Here is a 6,000-nt window from a genome sequence, read left to right as displayed (position 1 = left end):
TATCAGTATTTGCAGATGACACAAAACTTTGCAGCCCAGTCAATTCCATCCAGCATGTGGCATCCTTGCAGCAGGATCTTGACAAACTGGCTTAGGGGCAGATGAGATTAAATGTGGATAAATATAAGGTCAAACACCAGGGGCCACCCATTCCAAATAGAAGAAAGAAGGTTCAATTTAAATTTTCAGAAAGGATTTTTTTACAGCAAGAGCTGTGAAGTTGTGGAATTCCCTCCCTGAATCAGTTGTACTGGCTGATACATTAGATAGCTTCAAGAAGGGGTTGGATGGCTTTTTAGAGAGTAAGGAAATACCGGGTCATGGACGATAGCTCTTAGTACAAGTTGATCCAGGGACGGGTCCAATTGCCATCTTGGAGTCAGGAAGGAATTTTTTTTACCCTCTGTGGCAAATTAGAGAGGCATCAGATAGGGTTTTTTGCCTTAATGGACGTACAGTATGTCTTTTTTCAACCTAACTTACTATCTATTCACCAGAATAGGCTAAACAGGCTGAACAGTGGCTGCTGACTAGGCCACTTTTCAGTTTATTGCCTTTGTATAGTACGACAGCAGTGGCCTCCCTTGGCCATCTAAATAAGATTCAGTCTGATGTTTTTCAGGAAGGCTGGAAGATCTTAGTGACAAAGGACCACATCCATCAGGCTTAAGGTGGCCATACACAGGCAGATTTAAGCTACTGAGTCGAGTCCTTCAGGCCGGTTTGGCGGCAGCTTATCTGCCCATGTATGGGGACCTCCGAAGTGCCTACCCAACCAATATTTGACCTAAAATTGGCCAGATGTTGATCGGCCAGGTTTAATTTTCTCTTCGGATCAGGGACCACATCGGCTCATTGATGCAATACTCACTAGGATGGTTCCTATTCCTGATGTTGTAATTCGATGGTTTGCCGTTAGGTGTGAATATCAGTGTAAAGATCTGCTCCTTTGGCAACTCCAAACAGATCTTAAATTTTATGGTCACCTTTAGTTTTACGTAAAGATCTATTATCTATGATTACAAATGTACTACAATGTGGTCTACCCCACTTTAAGATAATTTTTTTGATATATAATTTTTATTCAGCTTTCCCCTATTGCATTTCAACATTATATAGCCAAATGTAAATTCATTAACATAACCGTTTTTGTTAATATTTTAAATGTATTCATATCTTAGCCAATTTCCTTAAATGAAGAAAAAAATATGCGGCCAACAAATAAATTTATGATGTGGACCAATTTCCCCTATCAATTTTCGAAAATTTGACATTTGTCTCACACTGATTGTTACTGCATGGTTCCATATAATTTTTCCCTCAGCCTCTCCCTTCCATTTCTCAGTTCCACCTTTATCAATGATTATTTCTTACTCCTGATGAAATGCAGTGGTTTCCAAACTTTGGTGCTGGCCCCCAAGCAGTGGCTGTATGGCTCACTCTGTAGGCTAGTTAGGGTGACATATGGGAGAATAGCTATTTGCTTTCCTAGATACTCCTACAAACCCAGCTTGAAGGTCTATTAGGATAATATCTGTGGTAGACTCTGATTTGCTGCCCTAGATTTTCTTGGACCTATGACTGGCTGAATCGCTGATACTGCAGTGTTTTAAAGATCTGTTATCACATTATAGGGCTGATTCACTAAAGTGCGATAACACTTATCGCATGCTTTTTTGCGTTAAAATTGACGCGAAAAAAAACGTGTAATTCGCTTAAGTATTATTGCATGCGTTAAGTCGCATATCATGTGCGTTAGTGCGCAACCGAATGCCTTATTTTTACTGCATTTCGTTAATTTTACCGCATCGCGTTAATTCTCACACAGAAATATTACCAACGCATGATTCACAAAATATCGCATTAGTCTATGCAAAAATTAACCCCTACATGGGGCAGGCGGTAATTATAGAAAAGTACAGTTCATGAGCTTTTGGCAACACAATATGGACTTTGCAATTTTTTTTTTAACGCATGCTATAAATAGCGCTCGTTTTATCGCACTTTAGTGAATCAACCCTTATGAGCTAAGGGCACCCTGATCAACTGGAAGACCCAGAAAGGAAGTTTGAAGGCATCTGAAAATAACTGCACTATATGTCTCCTCTCATAAAAGACTTTCCACCATTTTTGAACTGTTAAAATCTACCTCTTCCCTCAGATAACACACAAGGGCAACTATTAATCACATCACAAAACAATATTACAGAATGTATTTTTTATTCTATTTTTCCAGTATTTCTACCAAGTTGGTGAAGAATAATTTGAGAGTCTAAATCAATAAACTGCACAAACACTATTTTAAAAATGCATCGCGTTGGTTATATTTCATCCACAAAGCAGAAAAATAGGGTGACATCTAAACATTTCCCATCAACACCAATAGTGATCTAAGACTGAAACTGAAGTCTCTCAGAGGAGCAAGAGTAGAGGGATCTGTTTAGATTTGTTTTCAAACCTTTGTGAAACATTCATACAATTTTCACTGCTTTTTTTATTGTCTGGAATACCGGTGTAAAAGTGAGGTTACAGAACCTTAACACTGTTTTAACAAAAGGAAATAAAAGCTGTTTTATATCATTTAGAATTCAAAGTTTGTCCCAAGAGACCTATAAACAGAAAGCAGTTTTAGATCAAAAGGGATCCACAGAGAGAAGAAACACCATGGTTTGCTTTAACTTGACTCATCGTAAGACACAATCATATAAAAAATACATCTTTAATACATGATTAAAGCAATTTAACAACTTCCATTATCAGTCACATTTTGGTCTTGATATCTTTATGTTGAATATTAGGAATATTTTTTTCTGTTGTAAATAAATTAGGAAGAAAACAGGACCTTTAACCTGTACAAAGCTAAAGGCACACAGGGTGTGCCTCTAAAATGTCCCATGTGTCTTAAAGCAGTGGTTCTCAACCTTCCTAATGCCGCAACCCTTTAATACCCCCAACCATAAACTTATTCCTAAGACCATTGGAAATATGTATTTTCCGACGGTTTTAGGCGACCCTTGTGAAAGGGTCGTCCGAACCCAAAGGGGTCCTGACCCACAGGTTAAGAACTGCTGGTCTTAAAGGAATACTGTCATGGGAAAACATGTTTTTTTTCAAAACCCATCAGGTAATAGAGCTTCTCCGGCAGAATCCTGCATTGAAATCTGTTTTTTCAAAATGCCAACAGATTTTATCATATGTAATAATGAAATTTCACATGGGGCTAGCCATGGTCTTCATTGCCCAGGGTGTCACAATCATGTGACTTGTGCTCTGATAAACTTCAGTCACACACTTCAGTACTGCTGAGCTGCAAGTTGGAGTGATATCCCCCCCCCCCCAGCAGCCGATCAGCAGAACAATGGGAAGGGAGCAAGATAGCAGCTCCCAGTAGGTATCAGAACAGCACTCAATAGTAAGAAATCCAAGTCTGACTTGGGACTTCTCCAGTTACATGGGAGTAGGAGAAACAATAGGTTACCTGAAAGCAGTTCTAATGTGTAGCGCTGGCTCCTTCTGAAAGCTCAGACTCAGGCACAATGCACTGAGATGGCACCTACACACTAATATTACAACTAAAAAAAATACATTTGTTGGTTTAAGAATAAAGTTTTAAATGATAGAGTGAATTATTTGCTATGTAAATGGTGTAATCTAGAAATAAAAAGTATCCCATAAAAATCATGATAGAATCCCTTTAAGGGGACATATTTATGAACAGGTGACAGTTTGCAAAATGATATTTGTATGATATATATATATATTAGTAGAAAAACTATCTGCTTATTTGAACCTGCACCATAAATGTGAGTGCCGGCTATTTCTTGGACATTATATATATATATATGCCATCCCATATAATAAAGGCTCCAAATAACCTAAAATTAAAAAAATGAACAGTATTCTTGTATGTTTTCTAATAGCAAAAAGGAATGTCGTACTCTCCTTAAACATTAGTAAAAGTAGAATAAGGGTGCAACCACATATACAGGATCAGTTGCCAGCTCCTTTTTGTAGCTCCCATTATTTCTAACTTTAGTCAGGTGAGCTCTGTTTCTGAGCTTTAACCTTGGAAGTGCAAGCTGAAAGTAAAACTTAGTCCCTGTAAAATTTTAATTTTTCATAAATGACTCAATTGAGAGTAGGGCCAGCTTTTGTTTGGATATATATAATTTTTTTAATAAACAAATTTAACCTGCATTCATCTACCATGTGGTCAGCTAAAGTTCCTGCCTCCTTTGCTCCTAACTGAAGTCAGCTTTCAGTGCTGAAAGTTCTAGAGTATAAGCCCTGGCCTTATTTGTGTTTTGGCAAGTTATACGTTTTAATTGTTCCAACAATAACTGAAAAGCTTTTATTTCTTAGTAGCTTATTGCACAAAATGTTTACTGTCCTTTACTATATTGTTAGACCAGGGGTCCCTTTCTTACTCAGGGAGCCTCTATGCACACTATCAGCTTACAGGAGGCTTCATTTGGTAGGAAATCTTGTTTTTATTCAACCAAAACTTGCCCCCAAGTCAGGAATTCACAAATAACTCCCAGGTTTGGGGGCACTTAGAGCAACATCCAAGGGGTTGGGGAGCAACATGTTGCTCATGAGCCTCTGGTTGAGGATCACTATTTCAGAGAATCTATTTCTATTGCCTGTAAGATTAGGAAATGTCCATTTAATAGGTTACAGAATAAGTTGGTATCTAAAATGTAAGTTAAGGGTTGCAGAGAGAATCAAAGTAAAAATAAAAAAGATAGTGATATAAAAACCATTTCCAGGGCTACAGAACTCTCCTAAAGCTCTCCTCTTAGCCTCTCTATAAAACAGAGAGTGAGGTGTATAATAGTAGAGCTAAATACGTTTCATGGAACAATATATTTGTGTTTATAATTTTAATATGTGTGTGCAGATCTTAGATGGCTTTCTCTCCATCAACCAGAATCCATATTCCCTTTCTAGAGTAATATTGCTTCTATATTTCAGTTTCAGTTTGCCTTCCCCTAACTTCCTGAACACATCAGCTTTATTTTATCATCTCAAATTTACAGTTATTTCTCCCAGCTAATTAACCTATCTTTTGCCAAGCCCAGCACTCACTTTCACATTATCATCTCTCACGTCCCATAATGCAATCTCAATATAATGTAATATAAAGAAATGTTTATCTAACCTTATTAGACAATTGAAAATATCTGGAATGAATATGCTTAGATATATATATAAATAAACCAGGGGTCATTTATAATTATAAAGTCATGTCCCTTAGTGCTCAATTAAGAAGTACTTTTGCCCAGGGTCTTGCTGTGCTCTGCACCCCATGCCGGATAAAAAATCTGGTGCAAAGTGCAGAATTACAGGCAGTTCTGCATTCATGAAACAGATTCAGATCTTTGTGCTCAATCTTGTAGTGCAAAGACCAGCAGTTATTCAGAAAAAAACAGAGCAGAGTGCAAATGGTGGTCTGTGCATGGTGGTCTGTGCCAGATTTTTGCACTTTGCGACTTACCTTGGAATCAGCAACCATTTATTGCCTATTATGAAGTACAGTGGATTCTGCATTCTCTATACCGATTGGCTTGGAAACCATATTACCCCCAGCCATAATACATCTTTACTGAGGATTCATTATTATTTGTTACCTCCTTTTATATGATGTATACATACAAATAATGACCCCTTTTTTCTCTTAGTTAAAAAGTAAACCTTTTACTCATTTCTAATTCTTTTTCAATCAAATTATGAATTAAATGCTATAAACCAATACAAAACCTATGTGAAGATAACAATCGTATTACATTCTTTACATTATAATGCATAAAATTCCATTCCAGTGCTTCTTTTTGTGTGACTACCCAAATTATTTTATAAGGGCATTTTTATCACTTTTCTAACAAATAATTAACATTACTAATGAAACTACATATTAACGGGTCTTTCAAAAACACTTTGTATCATAAATATAAATATATATATATATGTATATGTGTGTATATATTTCCTGCTACATTG

This window comes from Xenopus tropicalis, chromosome 5, assembly GCF_000004195.4.
Source record: "Xenopus tropicalis strain Nigerian chromosome 5, UCB_Xtro_10.0, whole genome shotgun sequence".
Taxonomy (NCBI): Eukaryota; Metazoa; Chordata; class Amphibia; order Anura; family Pipidae; genus Xenopus; species Xenopus tropicalis.
Note: the sequence above shows the minus strand (reverse complement) of the source record.